Source organism: Lissotriton helveticus, chromosome 3_1 (genome assembly GCF_964261635.1).
Source record: "Lissotriton helveticus chromosome 3_1, aLisHel1.1, whole genome shotgun sequence".
Classification (NCBI taxonomy): Eukaryota; Metazoa; Chordata; class Amphibia; order Caudata; family Salamandridae; genus Lissotriton; species Lissotriton helveticus.
This window is the reverse complement of record NC_136061.1, coordinates 751,886,044-751,897,662: the sequence shown is the minus strand read 5'-3', so window position 1 is coordinate 751,897,662 and position 11,619 is coordinate 751,886,044.

The following is an 11,619-nucleotide window of genomic DNA, read 5'->3' as shown; positions in this document are numbered from 1 at the left end:
TTACTGCTTTTTCAATACTGATGATAGAGCATTTCGTTTGATTTAGCTGTTTCTGTTGATTTCCACTAAAGGCATTGCTTTTAAATAATTAATTGCATTTTATTGCTTAATTTTATTTCCCAATGATTTCGTTTTAATGTCCTCATTGGTTTAGTGTGGAGCCCAGTCCTGTCAGATGCTATGCGAAGTGCATTGTAACATCTTCAGCTGTGCTGCAACACAAAAGGGAATGCAGAAATACACAAAACAAAATCTTTAAAAAAAAAAGAAACAGTGGTAGTCCGCCATTCAAGCTTTGCTATATTCTTTATGGCTAGGGATATAGTGGATAAATAAATATAACTTATTTTAGATCATGCCCTTTCTTAACCTAAAGTGCACTATCTTTTAGGTGCTAATCAGTGATGTCGCCTTATCAGAGGTCATACAGATAGTGTAAGCATCAGCTAATGACATCAAAGGAAGAGTTATCAAACAAACTCTGACCCAGTGTCATCGCGTGAAGTTGCGTTATATAATCATGGATTTATTATTATGGTTTTTCAGAGCGGGGCACCTTGAAAGCTCTGCACAGGCACTTAATTCCCAACACCGGCACTAATGACAGTCCACCACATGGTGGCAGTGTCTGTCTAATTTTATGATGAGCACAAAAAACAGTTTTTAATAATTGGATATACAATAAAAATGAATTATTCATGTTATCTAAGCCTTTCTCATAGCTTTGGGTGGCCTGGAATAGCCCGAATTGTCACACTTGTAGGAGCGCAAGGCTTATTTGTTGTGTTTGTACCATCATTGGCAGCACTTGTGGGGTAATAGATGGTGCTGCAGTGGCTTCCTGAGAAGGGCCCTGGCACTTACTTTTTTTTTACAAATTAAGCACTGCTTGGAAGTGTATAATTATACTACCCATAGCATAACAAAATGACTTAAATATCTCAACAAGAAAGATATAAATACCAACAATGTAGGCAGTTTTTACAAATCCTACTGAAACAGTTCCCACATGTAAGAATAGTGTTCTTTGGCAGTTTCAAAATGTTTATATATACCCAAGTTTGATGGGGTAAATGAGCCATAACTAGTGCTATACCATGGTAAGTATGTTAACCCAGTTGACTAAAATGTTAAGAAAACATTGTGGGCGAAAACTCTCAGTATTTCTTTGGAAATAGAATATAATGAAGACATAGGGCCTGATTACGACTTTGGCGGCACGTTGCCACACCATCAAAGCCACACTGACAAGGTTAGGAGTATTTTCCTGGTTTGGCGGGCAGTGCTTTAGCAGTCCCTGGCGGTGAGCCTTAGAAAGGCATCGCAATGGGAACACCAAAGCAAGTTCCTACACGGCAGTCCATGCTGTGCAGAAACTTAGTTTGGATGCAGACAGAGGGGCACACCATGTGCTCCCCTGCATGCGTCCCTGAGGCACCAGGGGGCCTGCAGGGCCCACTTAGTTTCCTCACCACCACAGTTTTCATGGCGGGCTCACTGCCATTAAAACTGTGGCGGTGAGGAAACTTGTAATATGCTTGGCGGTGCTGCAGCGGCACCGTCAACACATTACAGGTCTCAGACTGCTGCAAGACAACCAGGGATCAGAGATCCCTGGCGGTAGCAGTGGTTCCATGGCGGTCTGACTGCACAACTTGTAATCGAGCAGTTGGACCGCCAGTGCGGTGGTGCCTGCATGACCACTGTGACTACTGCGGTCTATCGGACTGTCATAATCAGGCCCTTAGTAGAGACTCTAATTTATTTAAAATTGATGGTGAAGTTAACTGCCAAATTCATGGTAACATCATTAGGGAACGTTTTATTGGTGTTAGATGTAAACATGTATTTTACTAGTCTATCCTCCTTATATGTTAGGCCACAGTGCCACTCAATGAAGGTAACGCTGATGGAGCAAGGTTTCGTACTTAAGAAACTTGCTTGGATGCAACCCTCTCGAATAACATGTAATAATGTAACCAACATGTTTCATGGATACTAATAATTGCATTACAATACATTTTACATAATCTAGGGGAAGCTTTTCAATGTGCTTTATTAACAAGTAATCCGAGTGGCTTAATGTGGCTGCTGAAAACGCGGGAATCTTCTGCACATGCGTCTACTGCATCTATGTAGTATGACATCTTTCGCTTTGGTGGGAAATCTTTGAAGCTGCGCAGTAGTATTAAAAATGGCCGCTTGAACCTCACATGCTAAATGCACATGCTACGCTTAAACTAAACCTCGCACGTTTTTCTAAACTGCTAATGCAATAGTTAAAATAAATTAAAGGGATTAGAGTAGGAATAAGTGGCATACAGCGCATTCTTTTATTTTCATTTTCTAACATGTTTTTCTTTAACTTTGTTATTAGTTCGTATTTGGGCCTGGAGGGTGACTAAAATCTCCATCTTGCCTGATTATGCGCAAGCACACTGGACTCTGTCAACCTATGTGCTGTGACATTGAAACCCAGCCAAGGACTCTTTAACCAGAGAAGTGCCTGGGAACACCACCTCTTGACCGAGATAGGGGAAGGAGAAGAAGTCAAAATTTGTATACATTGTAGATGAAATTAATATGAAATGCAGTTGGAAATAAAGCATTGGAAAGTGAAATTAAGGGGCGGGATTATTGAACGATAAGCTTAAGAAATGACATTACATTAGTATGGTGTGATGACCTCTTCCCATCCCATTGTCCAATCAGAAGTAGGGGATTCATAAATATTGAAACATTGGGGGGTGGTACATACGCTTAGAATAGTATAACTAAGGTAGGCTCAGTCAGTTAGATTGTCTGACTTGTCACAGACCTGTCACCAACCCTTCACTGCAGCAGAAGACGCAGGATGCCACGGAGGTCAGAGACACTGCTTGAGCACTCTGACAGAAGAATCGAGAAAGGAGAGAGAGGAAAGTCGGAGAGATCGCTGAGGGAGAAGAATCTGTCCATCCAGAAGGGGAAAGAATCGATTAGAGTAGCACCAGAGAGGTGTGTAACGCTGGCAATGCACTTAGGAGAGGTCACCTGTCCTGATCTGAACATGTCCTGAACTATTGCTCCTGACTACTTGGGAGTCCCTTTCCCAGCTCCTTGGCCAGGGGTTGGTCCTCACACTGTTCTAGGTAAATATACATCTGTGTGGTATGTCCTTGTACCGTTTCGTTTTCCACCCTTCCCAGGTACCAACGTCAGGAGATTTTATTAAGTCTTAATGTTTTACTTTGATCATTTTCTCCTTAAAGTTGGTGTTTGACATGTATTGGTATTTGACTCACAACATTTTTGCATAGATAAAGTTTTTAAAACTCTGAGGTCATTCAAAATATTAAAGGTAAATGTCATTTCTACCTATTCAGCTAACAACCTGTTCTATTGACCAGAGGAAATTGAGAACTAAGGTGGTAAGGTTTGGAAAGAAATGGTGTAAAGGTAAAATTTATCACAAGGCAAATATAAGTCCTGATCACCAGCGGTGGTTATCAGCTTATGTATGCATGTTTTATGGGCCTAGGTGAGTATGGTATTTTAAAGTAACCCAAGCTGGTAATCTCACTGCATCAACTCCACAACCAAACATCTTTTGTCTGCAAATCCTAGACCCTTAAGGTTTTCATTAAATCCCTTGTCGGACGCTCTTATTTCCAGACATAGAATTACAAAGCAAACTGATACTGCTGTTTGGACTATTACTACATTGTGATGATCTCCACCTAGTATGCTGACAGTATTCTTTTCAAAGGACTGCTAACAGAAAATGTCTTTGCAGATTTGACTAAAAGTATGAATTGAGACACTTTGTGTCCCCATAATACCCCTATGGTCTCTTATAAATCCCCACCAGCCATCTCATGTGTCTTCTTAGCTTGCTTACGTCCTCACTGCCAACCACATTTCCTCACCCTCCACCAAATCTTTCTCACAGCTGCCCTGTGTCTTCACACCAGTCAGCTCTGTCTCTATCTCTGAGCAGCAAAGCAGTCTTACACCTTCTTCAACCAACCATGTCTCTATCTAGGCCTTTCAATCTCCTCTACAGGTTTACTCATATTTCTCCTGGGCTCCGCATATCACCCTATCTGCTCCCCCAACTCCCTAAGGCCCCCAGGTCCTTGCTTTAACCTTTCTGCGTCTTTCACTCAGTGCCCTATTTTTCCATCGGGCTACATCTCACCCATTAACCTTCCATGTATTCATACAACTCCTCTGTCCCCATTAGCTCCCTCATCTTCACATGCCCCTTCCAAATGTCTACACCACCCTGCAATTGTGTTAGAACAATTTTCAGAGTGGGGGTGCTGGCCGTCAATATCAACTGCCTAATAGTAGATGGCATGAACAATTCAAGTGCAACTTAAAGAGTGAGTGTACCAAATGAGTCAAATTCATTTGGTGGGTGAGTGGGGGAGTAACACGTGAGCCAGTAATCCACTTGGGAGAACATGCTCATTAATATATGGCTAAAGATATTGCAGTATGGTATTCTCATTTATGAAGAGTACAATCGCCATTGATGTGAAGACAAAACATTGAACTGCCAACTGACTTTCAACTGAAAAAGAGCAAGTTTGTAACAGTTGCTCTGTACTTTTGATAGTCTGTTTTAAACACAGAAAGGTCCAACCATAGGGTCGAAACTGGCATTTGCACTGTGTGCTTCCAGCTTCGAGAAAACCGGTGCTATTCCTACTTGCATTGGTGGTTTTTCTATTTACATATTTAAAATGAATAGGGTTATCTTAGGCTGATTACTAGTAATTGCTTTTGCATTTTTTAATATAATTTTGCCATTCATAAAATCTCTCCAGCTGTTTAGTGTTAGAAATTGGGTTCCTGATTGACCAGGGTATAAACCCTGAGCAAGCACTAAACTAAATTCTAATCAAGGAAGGCACAAGCACATCCTAAATTAACCTGTGCTCACGGTCTGGTAGCTTGGCACAGAGCAGTCAGGCTTAACTTAAGAGGCAATGTGTGAGGTATTTGTGTAACACTACAAACAGTAAAACACCATACAAAAAGGACTCCACATCAGATTCAATTAATAGACTTTAATTTTATAAATAAAACAAGACCAAAATGACAATAATCTAATTAGTTGAACCGGAATTATGAATTTTTAAAGAATAAACTGTAAAATAGTATAGAACAGCAAAATGTGCTAACTGGGGTTATCTGATCATGCCGGAACGGGTCAAATCCAAACGTTAAGGCGGACAGCGATAGTGCGAAGGTTGTATACAGTCCCAGATTAGCTCAGTTTAAGGTTTACGTTCTGAAGTTTTGTAGCAAGAGTCCCGTTCATGTGGGAGAAGTTTGCCGGGATCATGGAGAGCGTCGCTGGAGATGGTCAGCGCGGCGTGAAGAGCAGGCTTGGCGTCATGGATGGACAGGCTGGAGCCTCGGGGTGTTGATTCATGCCGTTGGATAATGCTTGCTGTGCTAATAGATGAACTTGCAGTGGCTCAAGCTGATTCTCTTTGTGAGCGGCACGGTTCAGGCGAGAACGGGCCCATTCGTGTTTGCGAAGAGCCCAAAACCTTGACTTTAAGAACAAAATGAGCACTTCCGAGGGTCCAGGAGCTCTGGGGAGTTTACTATGTCCATGAGGCACAGCTCAGCAGCTCAGCAGACTAGGCCTTTGAGTCCCTCTGGGGTTCTGTGTTCAAGATGAGTTCCAGGTCTAGTTCTTCCTCTACAGGCATAAGGGCAGCAAGCAGCAGTTCTGCATAGCGTGGCAGCAGCTCCAGCAGAATAGTAGTCCAGCTGAGTGACAATTCTTTTAAAAGGACAGCAGTCCTTCTTCCTGTCAGAGTATTCTCAGGTCCAGTGCTGTACTGAAGTGGTGGTGTGAGAGGTCCAGTATTTATACCCAGTTGTGCCTTCAGTGGGGCATCAGAGACATGCCTTTGAAGTGCACAGGTGGCCTCCCTGCCAGTCCTGGCTCACTAGAGGGGGGTATACAGCCATTTTTGTGTGGTCAGGACACAACCTATTCAGGTGTAGAGGCTATGTCCAGCTCCTCCCTCGAATCCTACGAAGCTGGCCCATCAGGACACACCTAAGCTCCCATTGTGTGTGGCTGTCTAGGAGGAATACACAAAGCCCAACTGTCACCCACATCAGATATGTGATGACAGACTGGCAGTATGCACAAAATGGCTAAAGTAAGAAAATGCCAACTTTATAAAAGTGGTATTTTCAGAATTGCAATTTAAAATCCAACTTCACTATAAGTTGTGATTTTAAATTGTGATTCCAGAGACAGCAAACTGAGGGGTCTTATTTCTTCTAAATTGGAAATTACACATATAAAATGTAATAAGGTAATTTCAATGTTAGCCTATGGGAGAGATAGTCTTTGCATTTGTTTTCTACCAGGACATGTCAAATTTGAGATTACATGCCCTACTTTTTAAATACACTACACCCTAAACTTGGGCTGTCCAGGGGTGACATATGTATTAAAAAGGAAGATTTGGACCTGACAAGAGGTTTGACTTGCCAGGTCGACATGGAAGTTTAAAACTGCACACACCGGCTCTGCAATGACAGGCCTGAGATATGTTTAAAGAGCTACTTAAGTGGGTGGCACAACCAGTGCTGTAGTCCCACTAGTAGCATTTAATTTACAGATCCTGGGCACATGTAGTGCACTTCACTAGGGACTTATCTTTAAATTAAATATGCCAATAGTGGATAAGCCATTGTTACCATGTTTTAAGGAAAGAGCACAAGCCCTTTAGCATTGGTCAACAGTGGTAAAGTGTGCAGAATCCTAAGACCAGCAAAAACAAAGTCAGCAAAAACAGGAGGTCTGAAGGCAAAAAGTCAGGAAAAACCACTCCAAGGATGCCAAGCCTAGCATTTAGCACACCCAGAAAATGAATTGATTGTATTGCAGAGATATGCTATGGAATTATAGGGCTGCTAAAGCTGTTTCTTCTACTTCTTGTAAAAAGAAAAAAAAACTTCTGTTGCTTACCTTTTGAGGCAAAGGGATAGAGAGATCACTTTGGTATGGTAACCGGGACTGTGGAAAAAATAATACTTAATTTTGCTTGGTGAGGCTGTAGGAGATGTTGTAACTATCGAGCTCATGTTTAACTGAGTATACAAAACCTGCAGAAACTGAAAAAAGGCATATGTAATATTGACCATAGCAAATGATGCACAACTTATTAATTTTTAATAATCAAAAGTATCCTTGATGAATTAGTATTCTGCAGATTGGTGTAGTTTTAGGTATTGTATCAACCTGAAACACTGAGCAAAGTAAATTAATTCCAAAGGTAAGAAGTGTGTCAGCAGAAGTTCTAACCCTCAAGAATATGGAGGTGTTGTGATGTAAAAATATATAATTTGGGCTATTGTGCAAGTACAAACTCTTGTTTGCCCTATGAAATCTTTCTGTGGTTGAATAGATACCCTACGGAATATTTCATGGATCTTTTCTTCTTTTAATATGGGGCAAACAGAAAGCATACAAAATATTGTGCCGGCGGCCAGTTCCATCCAAGCAAAGATTTGTTGCCTATGCATTTCCACACTCCTTAAATAGGTTTTCTAGTTTACTGCAGTATACTATGATTCCATTTATTCTCTTTTACAAAACATTGCTGTCAGGTGCACATGTCCAATATTTCAACTGAAGGAAAAAAAGATTACTACTCCCAGAATGAACTAATTAGTTGAATGAAGGCCTGGTACCAGAGTAATCCTGGGGTCCTTCTTCATCAAGCAATTTTGAAACAGTATTACTAACACCGAGAAACATGTGGAAAGGCTATGCCAAGTACCAATCCACTGAGCATTCCCATATCCAAAATGAGTTGTGTTATTTAAATACTAACGTGTTACTAATGAGCTAAAGTAACTTTCTATATAGTATTTTCTATACTTGATGTTGTGTTATTATTTGTTTATATTAAAATTGTGAATTTGTTGTCAGCAAAAAGTATTGTGCTGATTATTTAAGAGTCAGGAGGGACACTAATTTGTTTCATTTTTTAGCAACTAACTGTGGCACCAGACGGCTGATGCCCTACTAGTAACTCAGATCTCCAGCCATCTAAACTAGGAATAAAGGTCCTCAACCAAACAATTTATCACCGCTTGAGCACCTAAATATTAGCACAATATTTTAGTGGGTGTTAGAAATTGGGTTGTTGGCTGACTGGGGTATAAGCTCTGGTCAAGCAGCAACCACAATCCTAGTCAGGGTAAGGTACAACCAAACCGCAAAATGAACCATTGCTCGCCCTCTTGTAGCTGGGCACAGAGCAGTCAGGCTTAACTTAGAGGCAGTGTGTAAAGGATTTGTGCTACACTTCACTCAGTAAAACAGTGAAAACACCACACAAAATATTTCCACACCAGTTTAAAAAGATTACTCTGATTTTAATAAATAAAAAAAGACCAAAACAACCAAAGTCCATTAGGTACAACTGGAGATATGGAAGTTTAAATTTGCTGGTGAAAAATGGTTATAAAAAGCACAAAGCACTATTGGGGATATATGGTCGCGTCTGACCAGGACAAAGTCACAAGTTCAGGCCAACCATGATGGGGAGCGGGCCGTTTTCAGGGACCCAGTTAGGCCTGCTGAATAGAGCACTTTAAATCCTGGTTGCAGAGTGTTGCATGATTAGCGTCAAAAATGTATCATGAAGCTAAGGTGATGCTTCGCTTTCTAGAAGCAGTGAGGCTGCGATGCGAGGCACCGTTGTGTCGATATTGGGTATCCTGTTGATGGGGCTTGCAATTTGAATTCCAGTGTCGGGGACGTGATGCACAATCATGGCGATGCGTCGCTGTCTGATGAGAGGAAAATCTGCAATGCAAAGGTTCGGCTTCATCGTTGAGGCTGCTGTTGATGATGGATGCAAGGAGATGCGTCAAAGAAAGCGTTGTGCAGTTTTGCTTCTGAAGGGGATGCATTGGTCTCAAAATGCGGGTTGTGATGGTGATGCAACTGATCCAATCCATGCAACAATGGCGATGCATGGGGTCTGCTTGAGGATGCACTGCTCAGCCAATGATTTGCATTGGTTCTGCTCAGGGATGGATTTTAAAGAAGAAAAGATGCACTGTTCCACTAGTAAGCACCTTAGGCCCACTTCCAAGGGTCTAGGACTGGGGTGGCACCACTTGGCAGGGTAGACTCACAGATGGCAGAGTCCAGGTGGAGATGCAAGTTTGGAAACCTGTTTTGTCCATAAAGCTTCAGATCAGGTGGCCAGCAACTAGCCCTTGAAGTCACTCTGAGTTCTAGGTTCAAGACATGAAGATCCAGTCCTTCTCACACAGACCAGAGGGCAGCAGGCAGCAGATTGACACAGCAAAGCAGGAGTCCAGTAGAGTGCAGTCCAGCAGAGTAGCAGTCCTTTAGCAGCACAACAGTCCTTCTCACTGGCAGAGCATCCACAGGTACAGAAGTGTACTGAAGTGGTGGTGTCTGAGGTCAAGTACTTATACTTAGTGTTGCCTTTGAAGTGGGAGGGATTTCAAAGACATGCCTTTGAAGTGCACAGATGCCCTCCCTTTATGTCCTGGCTCCAGATTCACTACTGTGCTTGTATCTAGCTCCTCCTTCGATCCTGACAGAATTGGCCCACTGAGACACACCTTCCTAAGCTGTCATTGTGTGCAGCTGACTAGAAGAAATACACAAAGCCCAACTATCAACTACACCCAGACATGTGATCAGAGATAGGCCAATGGCGCAAAATGGCAAAAGCAAGAAAAAGCCTGCTTTTTAAAAGTAGCATTTCCCGAATTGCAATTGAAAATCTGACTTCACCATAAGTTTGGATTTTAAATTGTTATTCAAGAGAGACACTAGACTTGAAGGGTTATCTCTTCCCAATTGGAAATTACACTTAGAAAATGTAACAAGGTAATCCCAATGTTATCCGATGGGAGAGATAGTCTTTACAATAATGTAAAACAACTTTGAGAGGTTTTCACTACCAAGACATGTAAAATGTAAAAGTACATGTCCTGCCTTTTAAATACATTGCACCATGCCCTCTGAGTTGTCGAGGGGCAACCTTAGGGGTGACTTATATGTATAAAAATGAAAGGTTTGGCCTCGCAAAAGGTTATTTTGCTAGGTCGCCATGGCAGTGTAAACTGCAGACACAGGCTCTGCAATGTCAGGCCTAAAACATGGTTAAGTGACTACATAAGTGGGTTGTACAATCAGTGCTCCAGGCCCACCAGTATAATTTAATATACAGGTCCTGGGTAAATGTTTTATTACTTTACTAGGGACTTATAAGTAAATCAAATATGCCAAATGTGGATCAACCATTATTACCATGTTAAGGGAAGGAGCACAATAACTTTAACACTGTTTAGCAGTGGTAAAGTGTGCAGAGTACAGATACCAGCAAAAACAAGGTCAGAAAAGTGGAGGAGGAAGGCAAAATATTGAGGGAAGGCCACCCTAGGGCTGTCAGGTTTGACAGTGGGCTAATGCACCTGCTGCACAGTGTACTCAATAACATACATCCGAATAATAATGTAACATAGAATATACTGAAACAATATGTGGCATCTAAGACCTTAAGGCTAAAAGAAAAACTATGCTTCTCATAGAGAAGAGAGCACTAATGAGCAGGTAACTGCCTATAGCAGTTTATTTTTCTTAGTAAAATCGAGTCATTACAAAATGTAGCACTGTTGCTGCATGCTTTTGTACATTTTCCCCTTTACTTTTGCACCAGCATACTCCTGGTAGTAAAATGATGCGCTTTAGCATGACAGGTATCCAATTTCACCTTGTCATTTAAGCGTTAAAACTACATCACACAAGTGGTTTTACCACAAAACCCATAATGCATGTAAATGGTAACATGGAGAAATCTGATTCTATATCCTTACCATTTGCACACTACTTTAAGGTAGTGCCATTCTGAAAGGTGAAAGGTAAATGGCATCATATGCCAATAGTAAATTGGATCATAATATGTGTCTTGGACTGTTATGATCCTACTAAAATCTTTGTTCACACACAAACCTAATTAAGAGACAATGGACCCGATTATGATGTCAGTCAAACCGATAGCCACTGTCTCATTGGAAGCAGTCGGAAGCTGCATTACAATGCATGCATCCTCTACTCCGACCGACCACTGAAAGACCACCCACTCCGACAACCTTTCTCCGACTGACTAGATGGCGGTTGGAGAAAAACAGCACCAATTGAGCAGACAGGGACCTCCGCCGCCATCTGGATTGCGATGTGGGTTTCCGACGAACAGACAATAGCGGTCTGACCAACTGCCTCGAGTCGTTGGAATCGATGGACTTGGGGTGCATACTCACCCAAATCTACTTCTTTCCAGCAGTCTCTGGATGGATCCTTTCCTCCAGGTCCCCCTGACACCTGAGCAGTTGCGTCTCGATGAATACGATCCTATGGGCGCCGGAATCCAGTTAAATACATATGTGGTATGTATCCCCACTGTGCCCTTTCCGCCACATTCCAGCAATGGAGTACATAGTGTGATTTTGTATGCATTTGCAGCAACATATTTGGGGATATGTGCTCCGCTGTAATTGCCCTTCTTTGCAGCTTATGAAGCCTAAGAAAGGAAACATAGGCTT